The sequence below is a fragment of the Xyrauchen texanus genome, chromosome 18 (assembly GCF_025860055.1).
Source record: "Xyrauchen texanus isolate HMW12.3.18 chromosome 18, RBS_HiC_50CHRs, whole genome shotgun sequence".
Taxonomy (NCBI): domain Eukaryota; kingdom Metazoa; phylum Chordata; class Actinopteri; order Cypriniformes; family Catostomidae; genus Xyrauchen; species Xyrauchen texanus.
In genome coordinates this window covers 24,889,374-24,899,280 of record NC_068293.1, presented here as the reverse complement: position 1 = coordinate 24,899,280, position 9,907 = coordinate 24,889,374, and the positions used below count along the sequence as shown (strand labels likewise).

The window sequence follows — 9,907 nt, the reverse complement described above, 5'->3', positions numbered from 1 at the left end:
CACACAATCTCACAGAGTTGACTTGGTGATGCATAATTGCGATTGCAAAATATTCCACTGTGGATCTGTGTGCAAACACTTAATTTTCTCACAAACCATTGCAGAAAAACAAGGACTTGTAATTCCAGACCTTAGGGCAGAAGCAGCAAGAAAAATTGTTGACAGTGAATACTATTTCGCAGATAATGAAGACCTTACTGTATATAATTTTGATGGGAGTGTAGGAATTGTACGTCGTAAAGGGGCCAAATTTTGCAAATGCATTGCAAATAGCTATGGAGAGGTGTGTGTATGTATCTTAGTTCATAACATTATCTACACAACATCCTGTGAGAACATATCTGAGGATTCACACGAAATTTAACGAGGATAAGGAAGTGCACAGTTTAGTACAGAGAGCACACAAATGAGTTTTTTCACAGTTTAGCAAACTATCAAGGAAAAGAAAAGTGACTGCACTTCATAATTATCATAAAAGGGTAAAAAATAAGCAAAAGATGCAGTCACTGTAACTTACACGGTCAAAAAGAAGAAAAAACGTGGTTGATCTTGTAGAGAGATAAGAAATGTTTCATTGATGAAACAATAACTATATGCTCTGCCTAGCCTACATGCTTAGTTTTGGTCAATGAGTGTTGTACAGATGCTTTGTATGAGAACAAAATGAAGGAACAAATGGTGATTGTAAATAATTCACAAAATAATGCTTTTATTGAATGGTATTTTGCTTTAACATTACAATAAAATATTGAATACTTTTGTATTAAGGAACAAAATTGAATTACAAATTACAAAACAATTAAAAAAATAAATAAAGTGGATTATAGGTATCTATAAAACACAGCAACATATTATTACAACAGAAAGGTATTATTAAACAGCTGTACCTTAACTAGTTCACATTTTTCGTAGAGGATTTAAGTGTTTTAATTTTTTCTTTGAGGCAGGAGTCAATGAACTCGAATGTGCCCACCATTAAACCAGGCCCAAGCCCATGGGTTGCCTGTTCAAATGTCTCCCAGTTTCTCCCTAAAGTCACCAGAAGTGTTTGTAAGGTCTTCCTGCAATTGAAGTACATAAAGCTTTTGGTTTAAATTTACATAGTCATTAAAAACATTCAACATAATAAAATGTACTTTACCTGCAGGCTTCAGTTTTGGAAATTGCATCATGGACATCCTCATTTTCACACAATTTCTGGACCACTTTTCTTTGTGGAGTAAACTTTGCTGCCAGGAACATTATGTCACCGACCAGCTCACTGCATTCATCTGAAACGAAACGATGTAAACAAATAGATTTATTAAAAAAATATAATACCCAACCTAAAAAGACACTTAAAAATCACTTAAAATGTTTTACCTTCACACAGTTTAGTGCACAGTGAAGTCAGTTTGGTCCGCTTGGTGGGCTGCACACCCATGCCAGTCAGCTTTTCCTCTATAGTATTTTTCTGTGCCTTTGCTTTTCATAATAACACAGCGATATGAACCTATTGAGTACTCCTGCCCTGAGAGCAGCGCGTAGTTCACTAACAATAACACAGCGATATGAACCTATTGCGTACTCCTGCCCTGAGAGCAGTGCGTAGTTCACTAACAATAACACAGCGATATGAATCTATTGCGTACTCCTGCCCTGAGAGCAGCGCGTAGTTCACTAACAATAACACAGCGATATGAACCTATTGCGTACTCCTGCCCTGAGAGCAGCGCGAAAATGCGTTCTCCCACTTGACAGGTATTGTCTTGTATTCCCGAGTCTGACTGATTCCCTCCGTACATTCAAACGTCTTGACCCCGCCTTTGCTTCATTTTCATTGGTTGAAGCTGTAAACCAATCATTTTCCTTTCTGCCCTCATAACATTTTTGAGTAAGTAAAACTCCTATCTGCCATCAGAGTGACGCATGGGTGCTACCAAGCTCTGTTACCATGGAAACAGATCCACTTTCTGCGGATGGGCATTCCATTGGAACAGGTGCATCACGAAATGTGACAATGACAGATGCCTCCTCTGTGGGTTGAAGTGCTGTTTGTTGAATTTGTGGGTGGATCTCCTGTTCAGACAGGGGCTGAACGCTGGGCATTGATGCGCTGGAGAGAAACCAGGGATTTCAGTCAGAGTAATATGTTGTCTCAGGCATGGGGTGGCATTTGGCAACCCCGGCCTGAGTTAAGGAAATTGTGGGATTGGCCCCTCAATGGGGCTCTCATTTGAATGATGGTGGGGGAGTGGAAACTCCACCCCGAGGTAGTGGAACAAATCTGGTTGAGATTTTACAGAGCAGACCTCTTCACCTCCCAACAAACAGCACAATGTCCCCTCTACTTCTCTCTGAGTCACCCAGCCCCCCTGGGTCTGGACACAATGGCACATACATGGCCCAGAATGCGCCTTTATGCATTTCCTCCGGTTTCTCTGCTCCCGGGATGCTTGGCCAGAGTTCGCCAGCAAGGATCCTGCCTCTTACTAATGTGCTGCATTGGCTGAACAGGGTATGGTTCTCGGAGATAATGTCTCTCCTCAACGGCTCACCTTGGGCGAGTCCAGACAGCAGGGACCTTCCGTCTCAGGGGACAATATTTCATCCCCGGCCCAAGTTGTGGAACCTTCATGTTTGGCCCTGAAGGGTACCAACTGAGGGGCTTTCACCTGAAGTTATCGAGACCATTCTAAGTGCCAGAATGGCAGGGCTCCCTCTACTAGAAGCAGTTATGCCAATAAATGGGGTGGCTTTGAAAGATGGTACAGTGCACATAATGCAGATCAGTTATCTGCCAGATTGCTTCAGTTCTAGACTTTCTGGAGGAAAAACAGTCAACAGGCACATGCCCCGCCACTCTCAGGGTTTATGTGGCAACTCTGTCGGCTTGCCACGCCTTGATTGATGGGATGACATTGGGGAAACATCCTATGCTTGCTCGCTTCGTTCGTGGAGCCATGCAATTAAGACCTTCTGCTAGGACCAGGATCCCTTCATGGGACTTAGTAATAGTCCTTGAGGGTCTGGTTGAGACCCCCTTTGAACCGCTAGAGTTAGCGTCTGATAAACTTTTGACTCTCAAGATGGTTATGGCAATTACTGCTCTAAAAAGAATTGGGGATATGCAGGCTCTGTCTGTCTTGCAATCCTGCTTAGATTTTTTAATGCGGTCACTCTTAAAGCCTTCTGTTCCCCGCCATTTACAACGCCAGATCAGGAAAGACTTCACGGACTGTGTCCAGTCCATGCCCTTCAGGCTTATGTTCACTCCACTAGCCAGTGGCGTATGTCACGGCAACTATTAGTTTGTCATGGGGGCCGTAACAAGAGTGCAGCCGCCACCAAGCAGACAATGTCGCAATGGGTGAGGGATGCTATTGCCCTGGCCTACGAGGCACGCGGTCAAGCTTTGCCAGTAGGGATCAGGGCTCACTCTACCAGAGGGGTCGCCTCCTCTAAAGCCTTGGCTAGAGGTGTCCCTCTGCAGCATGTTTGTAATGCGGCAGGCTGGTCCTCTCCGCACATATAAGATTTTATAGTTGGATGTTCTTGCCACTCCGGGCTCTTATGTCCTCGAGTCAACATCACAAGCTCATGTCTGAGACCTCTCGCGCTCTTGTGAGGGTATTTACATCCAAATCAGGTGAACTGTGTAGGAATTACAACAGTTTGTATATGTGCCTCTTACTTTTGGTCCCTTAAAAAGTGGGAGGCACATATACAAACTGTTGTAATTCCTACACCGTTCACATGATTTGGATGTAAATACCCTCAAATTAAAGCTGAAAGTCTTCATTTCATTTCAAATACATTGTGGTGGTGTATAGAGCCAAAAAGATTAGAATTGTGTCGATGTCCCAATATTTATGGACCTGACTGTACACACACACACACACACACACACACACACACACACACACACACACACACACACACACACACACACACACAGAGAGAGAGAATATAGTGGAAAAGATTTCTGTAATTTAAAAAAGTGGAACTTTCATATATTCATTACACATCAAGTTAAATATTTCAAGCCTTTTTTTTTTTTATCTTGATGATTACGGCTTACAGCTCATGGAAATCAAAAATCCTGTAACTCAATATTAGAATGTTAACCTTCTGAAAAGTTTTAATTTATGCATTCAATACTTGATCGAGGCTCGTATTGCACGAATTACTGCATCACTGCGACAATCAGCCTGTGGCACTGCTGAGATGTTATGAAAGCCCAGATTGCTTTGATGGCGGCCTTCAGCTTTTCTGTGTTGTTCGGTCTGGTGTCTCATTTTCCTCTTGAAAACACCACAAAGATTTTCTATGGGGTTCAGGTCAGGCGAGTTGGCTGGCCAATCAAGCACATACCATGGTCAGCAAACCAGTTACTAGTAGTTTTGGCACTGTGAGCAGGTACCAAGTCCTGCTGGAAAAGGAAATCAGCATCTCCAATAAGCTTGTCAGCAGATGGAAGCATAGTGTGCCCTCATATCTCCTGGTAGATGGCTGCATTGACTCTTTACTTGAGAAAACACAGTGGACCAACACCAGATGATGACATGGCACCCCAAATCATCACTGACTGGGGAAACTTCAAACAGGACTTCAAGCAACTTGGACACTGTGCTTCTCCACTCTTCCTCCAGACTCTGGGACCTTGATTTCCAAATGAAATGCAGAATTTACTTTATTCTCAAAAGAGGACTTTGGACCACTGAGCAATATTTATTTGCAGTAATTGTGCTAAAAGGAGCCCCGACCAAGTATTGAGTGCATAAATTAACTTTTCAGAAGGTCGACATTTCTGTATTATAAATTCTTTATTCTAATATTTTGAGATACTGGAGTTTTGATTTCCACGAGCTGTAAGTCGTATTCATCAAGATCAAAACAAATAATTTTTCACAACTTGAAAAATATGTTTGAAACCTTTGAGAATGATTCAGTGTACTTTTCATGGTGCTAGGAATGTATATTAGTATATACACCATTTAGTATTTATTTACAATTATTTTTTTAATAATAAATATGTTAGTCACAGGAGTGCTGTATTTAAGTCACTTTCATTTTAATTTAATTTCTGTATTTCAATAACTTAATGAAATCAAACACAATAATCTAAACTGTAAATCTACATGTCCACCAAGCCTGTAATCTAATCAGGCTTAGTGATATCACTATGTAACTAAATTTTTGTTCCTGGGTAGTATGTTTTATTTCCTAATAGCTTATGCTTCAAAAGTATAGAAAATGGCTATTATTCCCCACAAACTTTGCTTTTGTGACCAGGACAGTGAAATTTTTAAATGAACCTATTTCCAATGAGAAAATGGGCGAATGTGTCTTTTCGTTCACGTGAAGTCAGAAAACAACATATGAATACAAATTAACATGCATTTATACAAAAATAATACAAAAAAAGTGAGTAGTTTGAGATTTACGCTTGTACTGTAAATCACTTTCACGAATCAGCCCCCAAATGCAGTCTCCAATCATATTCTCATTATACTGTCTTTGGTTGCGGCATTCAAATTCCAGTATATCCTGATGGAAGAGCTTGCCTTCCGCTCCCATGTTCTCCTTGAATTTATCAAGATAAGCATCAATGATATGGACATTGAGGGACATCCTACAGCCCATTGTCCCATAGTTTTTCACCAGAGTCTCAACCAGCTCCACATAGTTTTCGGCCTTGTGATTGCCCAGGAAGCCCTGAACCACTGCGACAGAGCTGTTCCAATCCTCTTTCTCCTTACTAGTGAGCTTCTTGGGGAATTCATGGCACTCCAGGATCTTCTTTGCCTCAGACAGCTCAAGGAAGAAATCTTGGAAGGTACTTGAAGGCTGCCAACTCCTTATCAAGAGCTCTGAAAAATTGTTTCATAAGGCCCAATTTGATGTGCAGTGATGCATTAGCACACTCTGGGGGTCCACCAGTGGCTCCCACTTGACGTTGTTCCACCCCACAGAGAATTCTGTCTGCTGTGGCCAGTCCCGCCTGTGGTAGTGCACCTTGGTGGTGAAGTGAAGCATGGTGGTGGCATAATCAAGTTGTGGGGATATTTTTCAGCAGCAGGAACTGGGAGACTAGTCAGGATCAAGGGAAAGATGAATGTAGCAATGTACAGAGACATCCTTGATGAAAACCTGCTCCAGAGCGCTCTGGACCTCAGACTAGGGCAAATGTTCATCTTCCAACAGGACAACAACCCTAAGCACACAGCCAAGATAACAAAGGAGTGGCTATGGGACAACTCTGTGAATGTCCTTGAGTGGCCCAGTCAGAGCCCAGACTTGAACATCTCTGGAGAGATCTGAAAAAGGCTGTGCACCGACGCTCCCCATCCAACCTGATTGAGCTTGAGCGGTCCTGCAAAGAAGAATGGGAGAAACTGCCCAAGAATAGGTGTGCCAAGATTGTAGCATCATACACAAAAATACTTGAGGCTGTAATTGGTGCCAAAGGTGCTTCAACAACGTATTGAGCAAAGTCTGCGAATACTTATGTGCATGTGATTTATTTTTTTTATTTTTATACATTTGCAAAGATTTCAAAAAACATTTCACGTTGTCATTATGGGGTATTGTTTGTAGAATTTTGAGAAAAATAATTTTATCCATTTTGGTAAGCGCTGTGAATACTTTCTGGGTGCACTGTATACACTCATATTTGAAAGCTTAAAAACTACACTAATTATAATAATTAGGCCTAAAACTTGCAACAACTTTATGTAAATAAAAGTTAATAATTTTAGGGGTGCAATCTGTTGAAGTTTTACTTGCGCAAACCCAAATTGTAATTTGTCACCATTAGCTAAACAACTCTGTATATTTTTAAAGTCTTTAAAAATATTAAAACTGGTGGCCAGAAATTTGGAATAATGTTCATATGTAGCTGTTTAAGAAGGAAATTGGTACTTGAATTCACCAAAGTGGAATTAAACAGATCATAAAGTATAGTCAGGACATAACTGATATAAAAAATAAAAATAAAAAAAAAGCACAATCACTATTCTAGACAGGCCCCATTTCCAGCATCCATCACTCAAAAATGTTATTGAGTAATCATGCTAAATTGCTAATTTTCTACTAGACATTCACTTGCCTTTATATTAAACACAGTTGGAAGCTATTTGGTTTATCAAATGTAGCTTGACATTGTCTTTGTATTCGATTTTGAGTTGCCACAGTATGCAATAGACTAGCATGGCTTAAGGTCAATATTAGGTCAAAAACTGGCAAAAGAGATACAACTTTCTCTAGAAACTCGTCAGTCAATCATTGTTTGAGGAATTAAGGCAGTGCTTGAAATTGCCAAAAAACTGAAGGTTTCATAGAAAAGGTGTACACTACGGTCTTCAAAGACAAAGGACAAATGGCTCTAACGAGGAGATGTGGAAAGCCAGATGTACAACTAAACAAGAGGATAAGTACATCAGTGTCTCTAGTTTGAGAAATAGATGCCTCACATGTCCTCCGCTTCATTGAATTCTACCCACTCAAAACAAGTTTCATGTACAACAGTAAAGAGAATTTCAAAAGAAAGTGACTTTTGAAACAGAAAATCAAAAATAAGGTTAGTGGGAAAAGAAACAAACATTGGACAAAAGATAATTGGAAAAGAGTTATGGATCTTAACCCCATTGAGATTTTGTGGGATCAGCTAGACTGCAAGATGTGTGAGAAGTGCCTGACAAGACAGCCACATCTATGGCAAGTGCTACAGGAAGTATAGGGTGAAATGTCACCAGAGTATCTGGACAAACTGACAGACCAAAGATCTGCAAAGCTGTCATTGCTACACATGGAGCATTTATGAGAACTATTAAAGTAGTTTAAGAAGTTCTGAACTTTTTTTTTCAAATTGTAATTTTTTACGTTATTAATGTCCTGACCATACATTGCGATCAGTTGAATGCCACTTTGGTGAATAAAATGTAGGGCTCACAGTTTAGGAGCGGGTTTGGTTATTAGCAATAATTAACATTAGATAACTATCAATTATTAAAATCAATAGAACATTCATTAGAATCAATGTTAGCTTTGTAATCCTTTAAAAATCAACAAACATCGAATTCAATAGAATATTAATGATTATCAAAGATCCCCATTTCCTACGTCTTTTGCTTCAATTCACAAAAAGCTATCGATTTTGTGGTGCATAATAAAAAGGTAAGATGACAAAAGCCAAAGTATGTTTTATGGTAAAGCTCTTAAACATTTTATCACTCAAGTTAACATGTTTGACCAACTTTACACAACAGCATAGATCACTTCATGCATTGTTAAAAGATTTGAACTTTGGGAAAAGAGGCAGTTTCCACAAACACATTTTCTGGCTCTCATCTGGTACTGACCAGAAATAACCTCACCCAGCATAACTAGCACAGATCACAGGGTGACATTCAGTGCAGTTTAAGAGCTTGGACTTTGTGTAGTGTACATTTGTGTTTGTTCTTTATGATAAGCTGATCAGAAGCTTTGGGGAGGTCACATGGACCTTTTAATGCTTTGTACACCTATGCTCACATACAGGCGTGTATGCAAACTAGATCACACTCACTCAATACTGGTCGCTTTATAACACAAAGTATTTTGGTGTAACAGTTCAAGGTCGGGCAAGGAGTAGGCAGGAACCGGGTGAACAGTCAACGTAAAGTTTAATGATATAAATTAACTTAAAACCAATATGCAATGCGGCCACGAGCATCCCGCTCTCATCTCTCTGAGGGGAGGCTGTCGCCCGGTTTTCAACTGCTCCTCCGCCCTCTGGTGGACACAAGCTCTCTCCTCTCCTGGTGGATGGCAGCGAGTCCTCCGACCCCTGGCAAATGGAACTGCTCCCCTTCTCGGCAGACAACTGCAGTACTTCCAGCTGTCGGCGGTCGGCAGCAACCACTATCCCCAGGCAGACGGTCGCGGCTGATCCCCTGGCTGATGGCAGTGGTGAGGAACCCACAACAGCACATCTCTCCTCCCTCCCAGATTTCGGAACCACAGATTTTCAGTATCTCTGGCCGCACCTTATCTCGCTCTCCCACTGATCAGCTGATTCATCGCTGGCCATGCTCCATCACGGCCCGGCCACATGCTCCTCCTCATCACATATGGTTAACATGTATTTAGGAAGCTTGTACCATGGCAATGCCATATTTTTTGGACATGTATTCAAGTAGTGCCATGGTACATTAATATTATAAACATTCAGCACCATGGTAAATATCAAAGTACCATGGTCATGCTCTATTACACCATCACTAGGCAAGGCAAGTTTATTTATATAGCACATTTCATACACAATGGTAATTCAAAGTGCTTTACATAGAAGAGATTAAAATAAGAATAAAAAAATAAGAATAATTGAAACAGTTTAGAATATAAAATACAGTACAAACAGTCGGACAAACAATGGCACAGTGCTCATTCAGTAAATGCACAGCTAAACAGATGCGTTTTAAGTCTGGATTTGAATGTGACTACTGTAGGAGCACATCTGATCTCTTCTGGAAGCTGGTTCCAGCTGCGGCTGGCATAATAGCTAAAAGCAGACTCTCCTTGCTTCGAGTAAACCCTTGGTATTTCTAGCTGATGTGATCCTAATGATCTGAGTGATCTGTTGGGTTTATATTCAGTGAGCATATCTGCAATATATTGAGGTCCTAGCCCATTGAGTGATTTATATACCAGTAATAATACTTTAAAATCAATCCTAAATGTAACTGGGAGCCAGTGTAAAGACCTGAGGACTGGTGTGATATGTTCATATTTTCTGGTTCTGCTCAAAATCTTAAAGTGGAGTTTACACTATTTTGGGAACAGCAGTACCGTTTCTAATGATAGGTTCAGGAGTAAAAAAAATAAATATATCAACACTGATGAAAAATCATTAAACCCAGGTGTATTTACAAACCAAAAATATTTA

General features: G+C 40.5%; 1 long non-coding RNA gene across 1 annotated transcript in view; it reads right to left on the bottom strand.

The window, feature by feature from the left end:
- Nucleotides 1-969: 969 nt before the first annotated feature.
- LOC127659362 (uncharacterized) overlaps nucleotides 970-9,907 on the bottom strand; it is a 52,451-nt gene continuing 43,513 nt past the window's right edge. Inside the window, exons 2-3 of the long non-coding RNA XR_007972527.1 lie at nucleotides 1,142-1,271; nucleotides 970-1,061 (exon numbers count right to left, since the gene is read on the bottom strand). This is a non-coding gene — a long non-coding RNA (uncharacterized LOC127659362). The remainder of the gene's footprint in view (nucleotides 1,062-1,141; nucleotides 1,272-9,907) is intronic.